The 22755-nt window shown below is 37.0% G+C and overlaps 1 non-coding gene across 1 annotated transcript; it reads left to right on the top strand.

Annotated features, from left to right (window-relative positions):
• Positions 1-20547: 20547 nt before the first annotated feature.
• On the top strand, positions 20548-20651 carry LOC112700604 (small nucleolar RNA R71). The gene has a single exon (XR_003153509.1). It is a non-coding gene; the product is annotated as a small nucleolar RNA R71 (small nucleolar RNA).
• Positions 20652-22755: the final 2104 nt, after the last annotated feature.

Genomic DNA, 22755 nt, shown 5'->3' with positions numbered 1-22755 from the left:
AAAATAGCCAAGCGACGCGCACGTGTCAACCACGCGTACGCTGGGTACTCTCGTGCCCCAGGCACAAAACTGGCACAGTTCTGGCACAACTCTCTGGAAAATGGCTGGGCATTGGGTGCAGCACATCGGTGCGCCCGCGCACACCACGCACATGCGTGGATTGCATTTTCGAGAAGAACGGTGCGCACGCGCAAGTGCGCTTACGCGCAGGGGGATATTCTGCTAAAAATTTTCCAAGTTAAAAACTGCAGAATTCACAGATTCAATCCCCAATCTTCCGACGGACATAACTTCCTCATTTTAAATCGTTTTTCACCCGTTCTTCGAACCGCATGGACATCATGGATCCAATTTCATTTCTAAACAGATTTGGCACAAAACAAAGATCCGTAGTCCAAGTTATGTCCCGTCAAATAAGCCCAAAAACCATGTTTTTCATACAAAACCACCAAGTGCCATTTTCAAAACAAGCCATTTTCAACTCTTTTCAAAATCAATCAAAACATGCCAATTTCATCCCTTTTCTTTGAAATCAATCAAAATGTATCAAATTCAACATCAAGCCTCCTCAACTCACACATTGACATATTACCACAATTTACAAAATCACTATCCCATCATTTTAACCCACTTCACCCAAGTGGCTCAAACCCAAACACATTGACATATCATATACTCTTCCTCATGCCAATTTTCAACAACACCAATTCCGATAAATCATCATTGTACACAATCAATATCACACTCTCCATCAACATGGTTCCACCCACAATTCAACCATAATCAACCAGCAAGCATATATCACAACATGCATATTTCTCATACATCATACCATTAAGGCATTAATAATCATCATCACATATATGACCACATCATATATACCAACCATTCAACAACACCAATAATTCAATGCCTATCTTAGGGCCTCTAGCCTAAGTATTTCCTACCATATTACATATTAGATACGAGAAACCGAGACCATACCTTAGCCGATTTCCCAAGCTCAACTGGAGCACTTCCAAACCACTTTTTCCTCAAGCTCTCAAGGCCTCAACACCTCCAAGAACAGATTTTTCACCACCAAACCCTTTTCAAGCTTTTCAATATCACCAATCAAGCCCCAATATTCACATATACACAACCTAAGCCACAATCATCACACCCATACACAACAAATCAAAACCCAAACATCATAGAACCACAAATTATACTAGGATTGAGAATCTTACCACACCCAAGGTCCAAGGAGACAAGATTAACCTTCTCCTTCAAGAGAGTTGGGTCCTATAACATCAAAGAGCCCAAAATCTCAACATTTTTGCTCATGAAACTCGAAATCAAGGCTAGAAATTCGAAGAGCAAAACGTCGCTTACCTCAAGATTGATTGTATGGGTTTTGTAGAGCTCTCCGCGGTGAACGCGTGGCCGCAAATGGAGCGGAAATCGGAGCTCTAGATCAAAAGTTATGGTGGTTTGAAGATCAAGTGAGAGATAGAAGTTTGAGAGAGTGTTCTTCCCCTATCCATCTCAATTTTTAGCGTGTGTTAGTGTTGTGTGAGGAGAGAGAGTGCTGAAAACTAGGGTTTTAGGGTTTAGTTATGTTGGGCCAAGGGCCCACTTTGGGTCCGGTTGGCCTGGTTTGGCCTGTTCGGTCCAATCTTGGTCCGAATTCTATAAAATTGGTACCGAAATTCTCGTCTCAATCTCCTCTATCACATTTAGCCATAAAAATCACATTTTGGGCTTTCTAGAATAAATTCTCATTTATGGGTTAATTAGTCGTCAATTAACCGGGTTTTACATTCTACCCACCTAATTGGGAATTTTGCCCACACAATTCAAATGTAATTACCTGAGAATAAGTGTGGATAATCCGTTCGCATTTCCGACTCAAGTTCCCAAGTGTGTTCCTCAACACCGCCTCGACTCCATGCCACTTTGACTAATGAAACCTCTTTTTCACGTAACCGTTTGATACTAGTATCATCAATTCTGACTAAAGCCACTGGAAGCGTCAGATCTTCTTTTAACTGAACCGATTCAGGTTCCAACACATGGCTAGCATCAGGAGTGTACTTCCAAAGCAGCGACACGTGAAACACGCCGTGCAGGTTCAAAAGATGAGGTGGTAGAGCCATCCGATACGCCATCGGTCCAACCCTCTCCAGGATTTGAAATGGACCAATATTTGGAGGATTCAACTTCTTTGCTTTAATCGCCCTACCTACTCCCGTGGTCAGAGTAACCTTAAGGAAAACATGGTCTCCTTCCTCAAATTCTAAGGGCTTTCGCCTCTGATCGGCGTAACTATTTTGATGACTCTGCGCCGAAAGCATCCTATCACGGATTTTCTTGACTTATTCAGTGGTCTCAGCTATCATCTCCGGTCCCAACAAGCCTTTCTCCCCAGCTTCATACCAACATAGTGGAGATTGACATTTCCTCCCATACAAGGCCTCATACGGAGCCATTCTGATGCTCGCATGGTAACTATTATTGTATGCAAACTCCACTAATGGCATATATCGATCCCAACTCGCCGGTTGGTCCAAAACACGAGCCCTCAACATATCCTCTAGTGTTTGGATCGTCCTCTCGGATTGACCATCTGTTTGAGGATGGTAAGCCGTGCTCAAGCTTAGTCGGGTTCCAAAAGCTTTCTGAAATGCACCCCAAAACCTTGAAGTGAAACGAGGATCTCTATCAAAGATTATAGTAGCAGGTACACCATGAAGTCTCACAATCTCCTTTATGTATAACCGTGCTAGCTCCTCAAGGGTGTAAATCATACGAATGGGTAAAAAGTGAGCTGACTTTGTCAGTCGGTCCACAATCACCCAGATAGCATCAAAACCAGCCCTAGTCCTTGGCAATCTTGAGACAAAGTCCATTGCAATACTTTCCCACATTCATTGTAGAATCTCTAAAGGTTGCAACATCCCGGAAGGTCTTTGATGTTCAATCTTTACCTTTTGATAAGTTAAGCACTTTGAAACATATTTCGCTACATCATTCTTCATACCCGGCCACCAAAACATCACCTTTTAAATCATGATACATCTTAGTACTTCCCGGGTGAATGGAGAATCCACTTTTGTGTGCCTCCTTTAAGATATCCTGCCTCAAAGTGCCAACATCTGGCACAATGATCCTACCTTTGAATCTCCATAACCCATCTTTTTCTTCTGACACTCTCCACTATTTTCCTTGCCCAATGGCCGGTAACACCTTCCATAACGCTTCATCATTTTGATGAGCCTTTAGGAGTTCGAACTTAAAGTCACTTGAGATTTCAAATCGGCTCAAACATAAAGTTCCGGATACTTCTCGAGCACCAATTTTTAGACTCTCGAATCCCTTGAGCAACTTCTCCTCTTGAAGCATCATCCAAGCTGCATATAATGACTTCCGACTTAACGCATCCGCCACTACGTTCGCCTTTCCTGGATGGTAATTAAACTCAAAGTCGTAGTCCTTCAATAATTCCATCCAGCTCCTCTGCCTCATATTAAGCTCTTTCTGATCAAGGAGGTACTTCAAGCTCTTATGATCAGAGAAAACTTGGAACTTAACCCCATAGAGGTAATGCCTCCACACCTTTAGCGCAAACATGACCACATCAAGCTCCAAATCGTGCGTAGGATAATTAACTTCATGCGGTCTCAACTGTCGTGAGGCATACGCCACCACATTATGATGCTGCATCAGCACGCACCCTAGACCCTTCAATGAGGCATCACAGTACACCTCAAAAGGCTCGTTCGACTCAGGTAACACTAACACAGGTGCAGTGGTCAACTTTTTCTTCAATGTCTGAAAGCTCTCCTCGCACTCAGGAGTCCAAACAAACGGAGTGTCTTTGCGGGTTAACTTTGTCATTGGCAAAGCTATCTGTGAAAAGCCCTTAATAAACCTTTGATAATAGCCAGCTAAACCCAGAAAACTCCTTATCTCTGTTACGGTGGTTGGTTGCTTCCAATCCATCACAGCCTCCACCTTAGTTGGATCTACGGCTATTCCCTTCTTACTCACCACGTGGCTCAAAAACTTCACCTCACTCTTCCAAAACTCACACTTAGACAGTTTTACATAGAGTTTCTTCTCCTTTAGAATCTGCAACACGGTCATCAAGTGTTCCGCATGCTCTTCTTCAGTTTTGGAATAAATTAGTATGTCGTCAATGAAGACAACAACAAATTTACCCAGAAACGGACGGAAAATTCTGTTCATGTAATCCATGAATACTGCAGGAGCGTTCATCAACCCAAAAGACATTACAGTGTACTCGTAATGACCATATCGAGTCCTGAAAGCGGTCTTAGAAATATCCTCACCCCTCACCCTTATCTGGTGATAACCGGATTGCAAATCGATCTTGGAGAAAACTCCAGCTCCTTGTAACTGATCCATGAGATCATCAATTCTCGGTAATGGGTACTTATTCTTTATTGTGACCTTGTTTAGCTGCCTGTAATCCACACAGAGCCGCATACTCCCATCTTTCTTCTTTACCAGTAACACCGGTGCACCCGACGGAGAGACACTTGGTCGTATGAAATTCTTACCCAACAAATCCTCTAACTGAGACTTTAGCTCGTCCATCTCTAACGGTGACATCCTATAAGGAGCACTTGAGATTAGTCCCGCCCAGGGCACCAACTCAATAGCAAACTCAACTTTTCGGTTAGGTGGAAATTCATCAATATCATTGGGAAACACTTCCGAAAACTCACACACAACCGGAATCTGTTCCAACCTTTGATCATCACCAGAAACGCCCGCAGTTAACAACAGGATACCCTGACATTCGATTCCAGAATAGTTCACCATCATCGAATTCAAGTAATAATTATTCACCACGACTGGCCCTTCTGTATCTTCCGGTATAAAGTACACCAACTTTGTAGAACAATCAATCAGAACATGGTTCTCCGATAACCAGTCCTATCCCAAGATAAGATCAAGACCGATCATCGGCAAGCAGACTAAATTATGAATAAAATCACGCTGCTTGAATCTAAAGGAAACTTTCGGGCACCCTAGCCTAGTTACCATGGCTTCATGGGTAGCATTATACACTTTTAGGTCATAACCTAAGGTTACGATCTTCAATCCTAACTCATGGACTTTCTCAAATGCAATGAATGAATGTGATGCTCCCAAATCAAATAAAGCATTTAAAGTTTGACCAGCCATTTCACAGTTACCTCGAATGAGTGTCTTGGATCCCTCGGCACCTATAGCTGAGGTGGTGAACATCCGACCAGTCTGTTGTGCTTTTCCAGCACCTTGTTTTTGCTTCTCTAGACAGTTTGGGACCTTATGTCCCGCCTTACCATAATAATAGCACAAACCCCATCCAGCCATACACGGGGCTCCCGGATGGTGACTTCCACACCTAGCATAAGCTTGCTCATTATGTAGCGGTTTCCCAAACCTTTTTCCTTGGGAGTTATTGTTGTTGGGCCTCATGAAAGAACTTCCCCACTTGAAAGGTGGACCTCTAGGTGCAAAGCTCTTCCCTCGGTTCTATGGGAATGGTCCCTTGTGACTTCCTCTCTCAGCGGCTGCCGTCTTCACACACTCCTCAGCAACCCTACACTTGTTTACCATCACAGAGAAAGTTCTGACCTCTATTGGTCCCTGAGCTCTATTTTCATCGTTTCCACGATTGTTCATCCATTGCCCAAGAGCTTCAGCAGTGGCTTGCATCGCAGCAGTCATGTTCTCCAACGCAGTCATAAGGTTCACCGGGTCATTACGGTTAACCTTCGGTGCACGAACATTAGTACGACCTTTACTGCGGCCTCTACCATGGCCTCTACCACATCCAAGAGGCGCCATCTAGTTCCAATACACACCAAACAATCGATATTAAGTTGATCATTCTCAATATCGGAAGTTTCGTGCTTCAAAGTCCCAAATGCATGCTCCTGAACATTTATGCCAATTATATCAAGCAGATATACTAATAGCACATAACACACATACAGAGAATGCACAAAAGCATAGTCAGTCCATCCCTCAGGCTCTACAGGAACAAACTGCTCTGATACCATAATGTAACACCCTACCATACAAAGTCTTATGCTTAAGTCATAATTCAGAGATGGCAAGGTATGACGACCTCTAAAATAAAAATTTAGTACGTATAGTAGTATGAATGATTGATTATAACTAGGAGCCTTTGTAGAAAAAGGGGTAAATAAAGATCGCAACTCAAAAGTGCAACACTCTGATCGATAACGTAATGAACAAGGATAAACTAACGCGACATTATATATATACAAAGGAGTGTCAAAAACAAGAATATCAAGACTCAAAATCCGATTGCGAAGATAACCGGTCCGAGCATAGCAATATATACATATAAATAGAATAAGATACCCCAAGGAAACCCGAAGGGACACAAATACGTAAAACTTATTCTCCAAAATCTCATATAAGAGGAGTCATCATAGTTTGTATTATTTAATGGAGATAAAAGTATCTAAGCAAAACATATAAACTAAAACAGAGTCCCCAAGAAAAAAGGATCTTCGCTAATCCAGAAGTCTCCAGCAGGCCTCAGCGAGAAACCTCACGTCCTGCATCTGAAAACCACAAAATCCACATGGGTGAGAACCAGAGGTCCCCAGCATGGTAACAACTTCCACATATATAATACATAATAATAGAGGAAAGCCGAAGGCAATCCTAGAACTTCCTCCAGATAATTCAAAGCTTATAAACAAGCTAAACCATAAAGGGCATCTGACTAAAGATCCTTCAGTCTAACTAATACTTCCCTTTCCAATTCCTTCTGACCTCCCAACCACCAGCAGGAGTATAATATAGCAAACACAGTTATATCAGACAAAAGATATACAAATAGGAACAAGTAAGGCATTTAGACAAATAGCAAGTAATATGCAGTCAAATAGGCAATCTCAATCAATTCACATAGTATGCATATGATGAATGCCTGTCCCTAATTGCTGATGATATCATCTGTCGGTTATAGAGCCAACCCGACAAGTCGTGGTAGCTAACCATTGGACTTTCCCTCTGTCGTGTCTCTCCAACTCGAGTTATACTCATTATAAATTTGATCATAATCATGATCCATATCCATCACCCTCACTGGTGAATATTTATGGGGGTGAGCTCATCCGGGGCTTTCACAGTGCCCGGCCACCCTGACGACATAGGGTCAAAAGAGCTTCAAGTCTCAACCTGGAGCACGTGGTGGCTAGCCACTGCTTTCCCCCAGGGAAACTCTCATCTCCGATAATGGAAGTGCAACATTCACAATTCATTCAACAGCATATATGCATTTGTTCTTAGCCATAATCATGGCTCTGCCGTAACACGGCAATAATCCAGCCATCCGGCTCACGGTTAAATCCATAACCAGCCATCCGGGTCACGGTTAAATCCATAACTAGCCATTTCATTAACAATTACGGCCTTTCTGCCCATGGCATAACAAACACTTCCACCGCCATCCTCCGCCTCTCACATAATCATCTTTGATCCTGATTGATCATTCATTTTTTCCTTGCTTCACTCGTAAGTTACCATATTCCCTAGCTCCTTTTCTAATAGCTAGGCATATCATAATGATTTAAGACATAAGTGGTGAGATCGGAGGCTTAGAAGTATGAAATTTGGCTTTTAAAACTCAAAAATCAACTTTGGGATGAAAATAGGGCCACGCGTACGCGCACTCCACGCGCACGCGTGGATGGCCACAAAACTCATCGACGCGTATGCATCATGCATGCTAACGCGTGAATTGAAAAATAGCCAAGCGACGCGCACGCGTCAGCCACGCGTACGCGTGGGTACTCTCGTGCCCCAGGCACAAAACTGGCACAATTCTGGCACAACTCTCTGGAAAATAGCTGGGCATTGGTTGCAGCACATCGGTGTGCCCGCGCACACCACGCGCACGCGTGGATGGCATTTTCGAGAAGAACGGCGCGCACGCTCCAAGTGCGCCTACGCGCGGGGGGTTATTCTGCTAAAAATTTTCCAAGTTAAAACTACATAATTCACAGATTCAACCCCCAATCTTCCGACGAACATAACTTTCTCATTTTAAATCGTTTTTCACCCGTTCTTCGAACCGCATGGACATCCCGGATCCAATTTCATTTCTAAACAGATTTGGCTCAAAACAAAGATCCGTAGTCCAAGTTATGTCCCGTCAAATATGCCCAAAAACCATGTTTTTCATACAAAACCACCAAGTGCCATTTTCAAAACAAGCCATTTTCAACTCTTTTCAAAATCAATCAAAACATGCCAATTTCATCCCTTTTCTTTGAAATCAATCAAAATGTATCAAATTCAACATCAAGCCTCCTCAACTCACACATTGACACATTACTACAATTTACAAAATCACTATCCCATCATTTTAACCCACTTCACCCAAGTGGCTCAAACCCAAACACATTGACATATCATATACTCTTCCTCATGCCAATTTTCAACAACACCAATTCCAATAAATCATCATTGTACACAATCAATATCACACTCTCCATCAACATGGTTCCACCCACAATTCAACCATAATCAACCAGCAAGCATATATCACAACATGCATATTTCTCATACATCATACCATTAAGGCATCAATAATCATCATCACATATATGACCACATCATATATACCAACCATTCAACAACACCAACAATTCAATGCCTATCTTAGGGCCTCTAGCCTAAGTATTTCCTACCATATTACATATTAGATACGAGAAACCGAGACCATATCTTAGCCGATTTCCCAAACTCAACTGGAGCACTTCCAAACCACTTTTTCCTCAAGCTCTCAAGGCCTCAACACCTCCAAGAACAGATTTTTCACCACCAAACCCTTTTCACTCTTTTCAATATCACCAATCAAGCCCCAATATTCACATATACACAACCTAAGCCACAATCATCACACCCATACACAACATCTCAAAACCCAAACATCATAGAACCACAAATTACACTAGGGTTGAGAATCTTACCACACCCAAGGTCCAAGAAGACAAGATTAACCTTCTCCTTCAAGAGAGTTGGGTCCTATAACATCAAAGAGCCCAAAATCTCATTTTTGCTCATGAAACTCAAAATCAAGGCTAGAAATTCGAAGAGAAAAACGTGGCTTACCTCAAGATTGATTGTATGGGTTTTGTAGAGCTCTCCGCGGTGAACGCGTGGCCGCAAATGGAGCGGCAATCGGAGCTCTTAATCAAAAGTTATGGTGGTTTGAAGATCAAGTGAGAGATAGAAGTTTGAGAGAGTGTTCTTCCCCCATCCATCTCAATTTTCAGCGTGTGTTAGTGTTGTGTGAGGAGAGAGAGTGCTGAAAACTAGGGTTTTAGGGTTTAGTTATATTGGGCCAAGGGCCCACTTTGGGTCCGGTTGGCCCGGTTTGGCCCGTTCGGTCCAATCTTGGTCCGAATTCTATAAAATTGGTACCGAAATTCTTGTCTCAATATCCTCTATCACATTTAGCCCTAAAAATCACATTTTGGGCTTTCTAGAATAAATTCTCATTTATGGGTTAATTAGCCGTTAATTAACCGGGTTTTACATTCCAAGTGTTTGTGAAAATGCCTCTCTAAGTTTTAGGGTATATTTTTCCACTCTTGACTTGGAATTGAGTAATTGAGGTGACTTTAAGTCACTAATATTCGAATTAATTGATAATTTGGAGATTTTAATTAATCTCATTTTCATTAACGAGTAAGACCTATGGATTAAGATTGAATAAACCCGATTGACTTATCTCACCATTAGGGTTGACTAATTGGGTTTGCTCTTGTAATTGTCATGTCATGGTTAGTGATGCGAAAGTCATTGATGTCCAATATTGATTGGAGATTCAGGGTTGCTAGTTGTTCTTGTTTCCATTGACGAGTAAGTCCTATAGATTAAGACTGACTATGCCTATTTAATTTTCTCCCGATATTGGAGATGACGAAATGGGATTAACTCTAGGTAATCGCCATGTTTGTGGTCAATGACTTGGTTAGGAAGCTTTGATTCCCAATCCTTGCTAGGAGTGTCTTTTAGCATTGATCTTCGTTTAGTTGTTAGTTTTACTTTCTTGCAATTTATTTTCTTGTCTATTTATCTGCAAACTCCCTTATTCTCATGAGCGATAATACGCACACCTCACTACAATTCCTTTAAGAGATGACCTGACATTTAATACTCTCGATCTTTATTGGTCTGTATTCGCGACAAACAAAATTAAACTTTGATTCGAGTCATTTGTTAGTTTGGAACTACTTGCAACACTTGAGAAAATTCTAAACTAACATTTGGCTCACATCATAGACCAAATTCACATTCTATAACATTTTTACAATCAACATTTCATGAGCTTAGTATAAATATCACCTATATTTTAAGTATTTCTCATGATATGGATTAGAGAGTTCCATATGTTAAATATTTGCAAACAGGTCAAATTCCTCTTCATATCAATCATTCCAAGAAATTTAAGTGTCAAGCTTGTTTTTATACTTTAATTGGCAGGGATATATAGGTCATCACCGATTTTTCTATTTTTTTTATTTTAAATGACTTAAGATGCTGAGTTGGACATGAATGAAGTACATGAAAGTATTTATGGTATACATGTTGGTAGCCGAAGTCTTTCCTCTAAGATTTTGTGTGCAGCTTTCTTCTGGTCGACCTTAAAGTAGGATTGTAAACACAAAATTGCCTCTTATGACCATTATAAAAAAATATGCACCTATTATTCATACACCTGCTGAGGTCTTGCACTCTTCAAAGGTAAGTTGGCCTTTCAATAGATGGAAGCTTGATATATCTCGGTCCATTTTCACAATCCCCCAATAGGTAAAATTTTTAGTTGTTGCAATTGATTACTTTTCAAAATAGATAGAGGCACATCCATTGGCAAAAACAACTTTTGATAAAATGATAGCTTTTGTATGGAAAAGTATCATATGCAGGTTTGGTATCCCTCAACATATTATAATTGATAATGGTCGTTAGTTTATTGACAATAGCTTTATTTATTTTTTTACAAAATTTTAGAATTCGTCAGCATTATTCTTTAGTCAAATGCCTGGAGATTAATGGCTTAGCTAAGATTATGGGAGTACAACACCACTGTCCCCACATCTTATTCTACAACAAAAGAAACTTCATTCTGTTCAATGTACAATTCTGATGCCATGATCCCAATTAAAATTTCACAACAATTCTTAAGAGCAAGGATTGATTTAATAGCATCTTACAATGCAAGATTTATAGAACTTGATACTATTAAGGAACTCCAAGATATGACAACAATCAAACATCGAGCTATATAACACCAAATTGCCCGTAGATACGATAAGTACATCTTCAGGACTTCAGTGTCGGTAACCTAGTTCTGAGAAAAACTGAAAAATATCGAAATCCACCATGGCATGGAAAGTTAGATTCCATATCAGAAGGATCATTTCGTATATGTAAAGTGTTAGGCAATGGAGCCTATAATATACATACTTAGATGGTGCAACTTTACCTAACTCTTGAAACATTCATCACTTAAATTGTATTATAGTTAATCTAAGGACAGGGTTGTACTCTTTTTCCTACTCACAAGATTTTGTTTCCAAAAGTGGGTTTTGCTTGGAGAGGTTTTAGCGAGGTATTCCTACCTACACCTTCACCATGAAGGTTCATAAATAAATAATTATTTATTTAACCTTATGTGCAATATTGTCTCTACTTAACATTCATATGTCATCATTCAATACTTCAGTCACAAATTATGATTTCAAATTCGGCACCTTAATATGTCTGTCAAATTATCATATGGCTATCTAACCAATATGTCGGCATCTACTCATTCAAACCAACTATTTGTTGGTATTTTAAAACTCCTATAGTAACCGATCTATATCACGATATCCAACGTGATTTAACAAATTAACTATCAGCACTGCTATACTTACTAACATCACAAAGTAAACATATTCAAATTATAATTCATACAAAGCAAAAGATTTTCACAACTTCAAGTATAAAATACATAAACATAGACAATAAAGCAACACAATTACTCGGCTACAATATTACTTTCTTCTATTTCTATTGCTAGTCCACCCTTGAAAACTACTTTAGTTGGGTCCATCTTCAAGAAGTCTTATTTAGGAGCCAAGGATTCAGCTTGTGAGACTGCTTTGACAAACCCATCAATGAACATGTCTAAGCACTCTACTTCTTTACTTTGTTATAGATTTTTCATCCAATGTCATTTTCTCACCATCAATCTTTACCTTTTCTTTTTTAGTTCTTCCTATTCTTCTTTTTTCTTCAACTTTTTCAAAACTTCTTTTAGCTGAATATCCTTGGCGGCAACTTCATTCTTTACTTTCATATAGTCTTCTTTAGATTCTTTCTGTTTCCGGTGCTTCACCTCTTGGCTACGCCCAATGCTCATTAGCTAAGATCCAATTACATGCATGAACAACATTTATCAATCCTCCATCAATATATAAAATTTAAATTAAAAATCAAATTTTTTGCAAATATTGGTCGACACCAATATCACTAATAGTATTCACTAAAAAGACATCTCCAGTTGACTTGGCAAACTCATCTGCTATAACCATGTATGTAAATTTTTCATCCTACAAGGATGTTCCATCAACTCCAAAACAGAACCCATGTAGATCTCATTGACTACCTACAAAAGCTTTAAGTTCATATATGTGAATCTCTTTCCCTCTTTCATTTATTCCAATGTTATCTACTTATCTCCAATGTTCACATCCTCTATAGGGATATTAGTACATCCCTTTTACTTCCTAAAGAAGCAAATCAGACACGAAGAGTAACTTCTTCTTCGGAATCTCCTCAACCAAATACTCTAATAATCTTTCATTAAATTTAGTAATAACCTCAGACCCCAAAATTTGTTGAGTTTTAAAACACCAGAAGAAATTTTTAAACCAAGTGTTCATTAAGGTAAAACAGAATTTGTCGGACTCTTCTGTTTAAAATCATCTAAAAAAAGATTTGTACAATTTAAAAACAACCTATCTTGGAGAACTATTTAGGTTCACCCAAACACATTTCCACACACACTTTGCTTAAAAATGTGAGAAAAAAACTACAATTGAAGGATCAAATTCCAAATTCTCCATTAAAATTTCAAAATATTTTAGAAATGTCTAACCATTTGGATGAAGCTGTAAGAGGGCATAGTTTAATTGCCTCAATATAGAACATTCAAAGTTCATGAAAGACAAATTTACCCTTAACTCAAAATATAGCTATGTACGTAAAAACACACGGTCACCACTAATACAAAGCAACAACTCTATTTTAATACCGACCCTTTCCTCACTACTTTTAATTTATTTATTCTCTCCAAACTCTCTCTATCCCTAAACAAAAACACTCGCATCTTCACATCCTCATCTACCCACGCATATGGATCACTCTCATTTTCGACTAGATTATTCTCCTTTTTCTTCCCATTATTTCAAAAATACATTACGAAAGATATTTTAAGCAAAAATAACTACAGATGAGGATGAAAGAACTAACTTCTATGACTCATTATTTCAAGTTGATAGATTTCCTTTGAGAAACACTTCAATTTCTTAAAACACAAAGAAAAACTATATAGATTTAATGTCACTTTTCTCTTCTCTGGTTTTAAAACACTCCACTCCTTTTTAATGCATATTATTGGTACCTATTTGTATATTTTCATTTTTCACCGTACATTCCATTTTTAACTTTTTCAAAATTATGGCTGAGATCTTCTTGGGATTCGAAAAGTTAAAGTAACTTCTTTAATAAAAACTGCAATTTACATGTCTTCCATAACTACTATCTTTTAGTTTAAAGAAGGTTGAACTTGGTGCACCCTAACTACTCTAGTTTCACAACCAAGTTATAACTCAAAACTTTTAAAGGCTCAACCTGCTTTATTAAAGAAATCTATCAAGTCAAGCTTGGGGGATATGATATATCTGTATAACACGATTATATACATTATAACTCGGTTACACTGTTAAATCAGTCTTATGCTTTAAGTTAGTTATGGTCACTATATAATTTGGATATTGAAATTGTCATTGTAGCAGGAGCCTTCTGTAACATTCTTACTATCAGAATGTCACACTTCTCACTGTGCCACTCTAATAGCGAGGACACATTACAACCACTTTAAACATACATTTACATAGTATTTACAAGGTATATACATTACAATCGCATCAACTTTTCTTTGAAAAATTGGAGATACTTTTTCTTTTATACGTATAGACAGACATACAATATATATAGAGTAATTATCCAAATTAGTCCCCAAGGATTTTAAAAGTGGACATTTTAGTCTTCAAACTAATTAATACACAGATCAATCCCCAAGGTGTTACTCTGGCAGACAAATCAGTCCCCAATTCATTTTCCGGCAAAATAATTACCCAGATCAATCCCTAAAGATTTTAAAAGCAGACATTTTAGTCCCCAAAGAAAATTAATACACAGATCAATGCCCTAACATTTTTTTCTGTTAGAGATAACAGTCCTCCATTCAAAAAAATTAAAATAAAATTATTATTATTATTATTATTATTATTAATTGTAAAATAATAAGAGATTTATTTTAGACAAAAATAATGATAAATTTATTCATTAGATTCTTTTATATATATATATATATATATATATATATATATATATATATATATATATATATAGTCACTCAATAATAATAATAATAATAATAATAATAATAATAATAATAATAATAATAATAATAAGAGATTATTCTACAATAAATTTAAGGTTAAAATCATTTGATATTTTTGTATTTAATATAAACAAAAGATGTCCTATTTTAAAAAATATATTTGTATTAATAAAAAATATTTTAATTTAGATTTCAAAGCATCATTATTCACCTTCCTTATTTCTAACAAAAAGAGTGTATTAGTATACTAGTGTCATCGTCCACATGCACAAAGTTAAGTTAATAATAATAAAGGTCGACGTATAGTAAAAGTTAAATGGACCGGGCACTGTTATGTTTGATAGAAAAAAATATTGGGATTGATCTGTGTAATTATCCTACCGGAAAATGAACTAGGGACTAATTTGTCTGCCAGAGTAAAACATTGGAGATTGATCTGTGTATTAATTTTTTTGTGGACTAAAATGTCCACTTTTAAAATTCTTGGGGATTGATTTGGGTAATTACACACACACACACACACACACACACACACACACACACACACACACACACACACACACACACACACACACACACACACACACACACACACACACACACACACACACACATATAGACACACAGACACACACACACACAAACACACACAAAAATACATCTCATCACACTTTACATTCACAAGAATAACTTCTAGAAGCATATATGTATATACAAAACCATCAAATCAAACACTCATATACCTTTTGATAAAAATGTAATAATAATGGCAAGGAAAAATCAATAACTAAGATAATACATTAAAGAAAAGTATGATCAAAATCTTAGTAGAATCTTCATCGGCTTCTTCGTCTGATTCATGAAAAAGGGTAAGGCTGTAGGGGGTGAGAATCTGACCATACAGTCTCACTAGAGGAGTTTAAGAATTGTTATAAAAGATGTATATAATCAAAATCTGTTTAACAGTAGTGATCGATACTGGCCTTATGAATCTTTTTATCTTATTCAGATTATTTCATTTTCAATCACATCCAATTATTATTCATTGATTCACCAAACCTCAATTTCTATTTCAAAATCATACGATCATTTATTTAGAACCAAAATCATCAATCATACCATCATAAGTCAATATTTATATCAATTTTTTTCAACTTACCAAATAACGGCCTTTGGCCCAAAATATAATCAGATCACGGCCTCCGGCCCGATATATAATCAATCACGGTCCCTGGTCCAAAAGAAAATTAAACCACGGCATCCAGCCCAACATATAATAAATCACATATGCAGCCAAACAATTACACATAGAGAGCAAGTATGACAAGTAGTATAATTAGCAATTAATAGGATATCAATTAGGCAAGCCAAGTAATTACTAGGCCGTGAGCTCATGCATTTCTCTGTGTTACCTTTTTATAAGAGAATAGGAAACACAGTTTTGGAATCACTTGAAAAGTGTCTTCTTAGATATTTGATAAACCCCAATTTTGTGGTTTATCTTGTGTTGAATTTGGGGAATTTTATCAACTTATCTCACATTTATCCAATGAAATAGCATGCTTTTGTAATTCTCCCTAAATTGTGCTTAAGAGTGAAAATATGCTTTTTAGACCTTTAAATTGCTAAATTTAATTCACTTTGATTCCATCAATGCCTTGATATATTTGTTAAGTGATTTCAGGTTTAGAAGGCAAAGGTTGGATTGAAGGAATGAAGAAAAAGCATGTGAAAATGGAGAATTCATGAAGAAATGAGGATTTGCATAATTGAGGGTAGAATTAGGGTAGAATTAGGTCAATCTCTCTTAGATCTAGGGTTTAATTCTTATTTTCATCTAGTTTTCATTACAATTTCTTGTTCTTACATCTTTGTTCTCCTAGTTCTTTGTTATTTTCCTATTCTAGTCACTTTTATATTTATGAACTCTTTGTTGAATTTAATTTCTATTAATGTAATTTGATGTTTCTTCATGTTATTATTGTTTTCTTTAGTTGTTATTATTAATTTCTCGTATTTGGTAGTTATAAATTTTATTATTCTTGTCCTTTTACGATGCTTTCCTTTTATACCTTCCAAGTATTTGACAAAATACTTGGTTGGATGTTAGAGTAGCATTTTGAGCATTCTTGACTTGGAAAGAGAAATTAGGTGCTCTTGAGTCATTAATACCCAACTTACGTTGGTGATCTAGAGTTGTTAGTTAATATTGTTTTCGTTGACGCTAATCTTTTGCTAATTGGTACACGAATCTCCACACTTTCGTATAGCTGTTCCAGCAAGTGCACTGGGTCATCCAAGTAATACCTGAGCAAGTCAAGGTCAATCTCACGAGGATTGTGGTTTGAAGCTAGCTATGGTTATCTTGCAGGTCTTAGTCAGGCGGAATCAGAAGGTTGTTGGATTAGAGAAAACTATTCATAATTTGTATTTGTGAATTGGATTGAAATCAGTTGGATTGATTTAAGGACAATCAGTAATAGAAATATAGTTGAGGATTGGAGTTGTGTTGTCTTTCTGAATTAACTCTGATAGTACTATTTCTTTTGCTTGTGAGTGATTTCTTCTATGGCAGGCTGTATGTGATTGACGCTGGTTTGAGTAGCCGCCAATACTCCTCCAGATCTGAACCCCAGGGTTAGTGCGGATCCATTCTGATTGAAGGTGAAGCTCCTACAGTTCATTCTCCTTGATGATCCTACTCAAAACGCCACAAACAATGATGAATCTTCCAGATTAGAGGATGTTGCGCCTTTAGTTCTAGCCTCTACCACAGATACCCTAATCTCCTCGTAAATCGGCTGAACTGATCTCTTGAGAAGTTCCCAACGAAGTCATGGATTAGCCGTCTAAGAGATGTATAACCAAGCTGGTGGTTCATCATTGTCCAATGAAAGACGCACTCTGAACCCATGTAGAATGTGATAACCTTATGCCAGTTCAACACATTCATATTGATAAAGAACGAATATACATCTTAGAATTAATCAAACACGGATCGAAGAGAAACAGTAATACTTTTATTAATTCATAGGACTCAGCTGGGCTCCTCCCCTCAACCTAGGAGGTTTAAAAACTCATACTGAAAGGAAAATACAATGGTGAATTTGAATATGGTGTGTAAAGTCTAGATGATGTTCAAATTATTATGTAAAATAACATTTAAATACTATACTAATAACTAGGGAGAATGACCTGAGACTAATACTCTCAGTTATTTTTATTCGGTTAAACTTATGACAATAAAAAATAAACTTTGACTGAGAATTGTTTGTTGGTTGGGAACTATACTTGCAACGGAATTATTTTGTGAAAATTCTAAACCGACGATAACCTTCACATCAAGTTTTTAGCACCGTTGCCGGGGAATTGCAATGTGTGCTTGTTGTTGGTTATTGTACGTATGTCAATAGTGTGAATATGCTTAATTTTTGGTTGGATTGTTAGCTTTTGCTAGTTTTAGGGGTTTATTTTCATTAGTTATTATTAGCCTTTGTTTTCATTTTCTCTTGTCACTATGAATTCTCACCCATTTGGCTATGAGTTAGGTTCTAACTATGTTGTAGGAAATGGGAGCTACAATGAGAATATGCATCAAGCATTTGGGAATCAAGGTGGGAGGAGCCCCAAGCTTATGGACAACCTTCTTGGCAACAACCTCCTCCTGTTTCTTATGGGTATAATCCAACTCCTAATGCTTACCAACTTAATGGATGTAGTGACCTTCATTGTCTTCAACATAGCCCTCAACAACCCTACTCACAAGCCCTATACCACCATTCACCTCCATATGATCCTAACCCATGTCCACCATACCAACAACCATATGAACCATACCTAGTGCCACCACCATTCCAACACTAATACTCTCAAAAACCACCATTTCCTTATACACCACCTTAAAACTTTCACCAATATGAACCACCTTCCAACTACAATACCATTCTCCCAAATAATGAACCCTCTCTTCCACCACCCCCTTCAATGGATGAAGCTCTCCATACCTTCTTACAAGAACAACAAAGAGACATCAACTCTTATATCCAAAAGCAAGAAGAGGAGCAGAAGGAGCTAAAGAAGCTAGAAATCATGGTTGCTACCATGGCGGAAGCTGTTAACCATATGGCCTCCTACCTAAGCTCATGCAATCTAGACACTCCTAATGTTGAATGTGGAAGGCTAGTTGAGGAGTGTAATAAGGGAGTGAATTTGGAGCTTCAAAGTGAAGAAAAAGAGTTGAGGCAATAATTGTAACAAGAGGAGAGAGTAGAGATAATTGAACCAGAAGAAATGGTTGAGAATTTAGGAGATGTTGAAAGCAAAGAGGAATCTAAGGTTTTAGAGCTTTCTTCCATGGAATTTGAAATTGATGTTGAGGAGACTAGTGCACAACCTCCAAGGTTTTTTGTGAATGAAGAATTTGAAGAAATGGGAAAAGCAACAAACCATCCTATTTATAATGATAATGCATCAACATATGATCCTTTTGAGCTTGATGAATCCTTCCCTGTTGAACTTGGACTTGATGTTGAGGTAGATTTCACTCAACTTCCCATTTATAAACTGAGCAATGGGAAAGAGCTAGAAGAAATTGGTGAGGAAGTATTTGAACTTGAGGAAGCTTGGCAAGAGGTAGAGCTTGAAGAATCTTGTCAAGTGGTGGAAGCCTCTAGAAAATGATGGACAAGAATAGAATATGCTTTATCAAGATTATTGGAACCTTCTCTACTTAAGTCACCATCTATTCCTTCATTTGAGTGGGTTCTAGATATTGAGCAACTTGCTCATCTACTTAAGTCACCATCTATTCCTTCATTTAAATGGCTTCTATATATTGAGCAACTTGCTCTCCAGTTACATCTTCATCCTCTTCAGAGGAAGAATAATCTTCAGAGCTCATGAATGGCAGAAGGAGATTTAATAGAATCTCTATGGTCTCTATATGAGCTTCAGATTCCTTTGGATCCTCAATAGGGAACTCCTTCCTGCTTGAGAGATGTCCCATGAGATCTTCCTCATTGGGATTTGCATCCTCTCCCTCCTTCTTGCATTCAGCCATGTTGAGTATATCAATGGCCTTGCACTCTCTTTTTGGATTTTCTTCAATATTGCTTAGGAGAGTACTAGGAGGGGTTTCAGTGATTTTCTTACTCAGCTGGCCCACTTGTGCCTCCAGATTTCTGATGGAGGACCTTGTTTCATTCATGAAACTTAAAGTGGCCTTAGACATATCAGAGACTAAATTTGCTAAGTTAGAGGTATTCTGTTCATAATTCTTTGTCTGTTGTTGAGAAGATGATGGATAAGGCTTGATATTGCTGAGCCTATTTCTTCCACCATTATTAAAGCCTTGTTAAGGCTTTTGTTGATCCTTCCATGAGAAATTTGGATGATTTCTCCATGATGAATTATAGGTGTTTCCATAAGGTTTACCCATGTAATTTACCTTTGCTATTGCAGGGTTCTCGGGATCATAAGCTTCTTCTTCAGAAGATGCCTCTTTAGTACTGTTGGATGCATTTTGCCATCCATTTAGACTTTGAGAAATCATGTTGACTTGCTGAGTCAACACTTTGTTCTGAGCCAATATGGCATTCAGAGCATCAATTTCAAGAACTCCCTTCCTTTGAAGTGTCCCATAATTCACGGAATTCCTCTCAGAAGTGTACATGAACTGGTTATTTGCAACCATGTCAATAAGTTCTTGAGCTTCTGCAGGTGTTTTCTTTAGGTGAATGGATCCACCTGCAGAATGGCCCAATGACATCTTAGAGAACTCAGATAGACCATAATAGAATATATCTATCATGGTCCATTCTGAAAACATGTCAGAAGGACATCTCTTGGTCATCTGTTTGTATCTTTCCCAAGCTTCATAGAGGGATTCACCATCTTTTTGTTTGAAGGTCTGAACATCCACTCTAAGCTTGCTCAGCTTTTGAAGAGGAAAGAACTTGGCCAAGAAGGCCGTGACCAGCTTATCCCAGGAGTCCAGGCTATCTTTAGGTTGAGAATCCAACCATGTTCTAGCTCTGTCTCTTACAACAAAAGGGAAAAGCATGAGCCTGTAGATTTCAGGATCTACTCCATTAGTCTTAACAGTCTCACAGATCTGCAAGAACTCAGTTAAAAACTGGTAGGGATCTTCTGATGGAAGTCCATGAAACTTGCAGTTCTGTTTCATTAGAGCAACTAGTTGAGGTTTCAGCTCAAAATTATTTACTCCAATGGCAGGAATTGAGATTCTTCTTCCATCAAACTTGGAAGTAGGTGTAGTATAATCACCAAGTATCCTTCTTGCATTATTGTTGTTGGGTTCGGCTGCCATCTCCCTTTTTTGTTCGAATATTTTGGCAAGGTTGTCTCTGGATTGTTGTAATTTAGCTTCTTGTAGTTTTCTCTTCAGAGTCCTTTCAGGTTCTGGATCAGCTTCAACAAGAATTCCTTTTTCCTTGTTCCTGCTCATATGAAAGAGAAGAGAATAGAAAAAGAAGAGAAGAGGAATCCTCTATGTCACGGTAAAGAGGTTCCTTATTGTTAGTAGAAGAAGAAGGGGAATCCAAACAGAAGGGTAAGGATAGAGGTAGTGATTTGAGATGAAGAGAAGTGTTAGTGAATAAATAAATAAATAGAGGAAGATGATGGGGAGAGAATTCGAAAATTAATTTTGAAAAAGAGTTAGTGATTATCGAAAATTATAGGAAGAATTAAAATTAAAATTAAAATTTGAAACAATTAATTAATTTAAGAATAATTTTGAAAAAGGGGGAGATATTTTCGAAAATTAGAGAGGGAGAAATACTTAGGTGGTTTTGAAAAAGATAAGAAACAAACAAAAAGTCAAACAGTTAGTTGAAAAAGATTTGAAAATCAAATTTGAAAAGATAAGAAGATAAGAAGATAAGATAAGATATATTGAAATCAATTTTTTTTTTTGAAAAAGATAAAATTTTGAAAAATATATAAAAGATATGATAAAAAGATATGATAAAAAGATATGGTTGGAAAAAATTTAATTTTTAAAATTAAAATTAATTACTTAACTAACAAGAAACTAAAAGATATGATTCTAGAATTTAAAGATTGAGCCTTTCTTAACAAGAAATTAACAAACTTCAAATTTTTGAATCAATCACATTAATTGTTAGTGTAATTTCTAAAATTATGAAATAATATTAAGAAAAAGATTTTTGAAAAATATTTTTGAAATTTTCGAAAATAAATAAAAAAATGAAAAGATTTGATTTTTGAAAAAATTTTTGCAAAGATAAGATTTTTAAAATTGAAATTTTGACTTGACTAACAAGAAAACAACTTATTTTAAAAAATTTTGACCAAGTCAACCCAAAATTTCGAATTTTTGAGAGAAATAAGGAAAAGATAATTTTTTTATTTTTGAATTTTTAATGATGAGAGAGAAAAACACAAAAATGACCCAAAACATTAAAATTTTGGATCCAAACACATGATGCACGCAAGAACACTATGAATGTCAAGATGAACACCAAGAACACTTTGAAGATCATGATGAACATCAAGAACATATTTTTGAAAAAATTTTGATGCAAAGAAAACATGCAAGACACCAAACTTAGAAATCTTTAATGCTTGGACTCTAACAAACGAAAAATGCATATGATAAACAACAAAAAATGCAAAACAAGAAAACATCAATATGAAACAAGAAGACTTACCAAGAACAACTTGAAGATTATGAACAACACTATGAATGCATGAATTTTCGAAAAAAAATGCAAGAATAAGATGAACATGCAATAGACACCAAACTTAAAAATTGACTCAAGACTTAAATAAGAACATAAAATATTTTTGGTTTTTATGATTTTATGATTTTTTTTTGTATTTTCTTAATAAATTTTTCGAAAACATATTTTGGAAAAAGGAATTAATGAATTCATAGTCCTCAATCAAAACCCTATGAGTTAGACATGGCTTAATAGCCAGCCAAGCTAAAACATGTTATATGAAACTCTAGGATTAATTCTTGAAAACTCTGAAAATTTTTGAAAACA

The sequence above is a fragment of the Arachis hypogaea genome, chromosome 6 (genome assembly GCF_003086295.3).
Source record: "Arachis hypogaea cultivar Tifrunner chromosome 6, arahy.Tifrunner.gnm2.J5K5, whole genome shotgun sequence".
Classification (NCBI taxonomy): domain Eukaryota; kingdom Viridiplantae; phylum Streptophyta; class Magnoliopsida; order Fabales; family Fabaceae; genus Arachis; species Arachis hypogaea.
The sequence above is the reverse complement of the archived record's forward strand: the minus strand, read 5'-3'. Positions and strand labels throughout refer to the sequence as shown.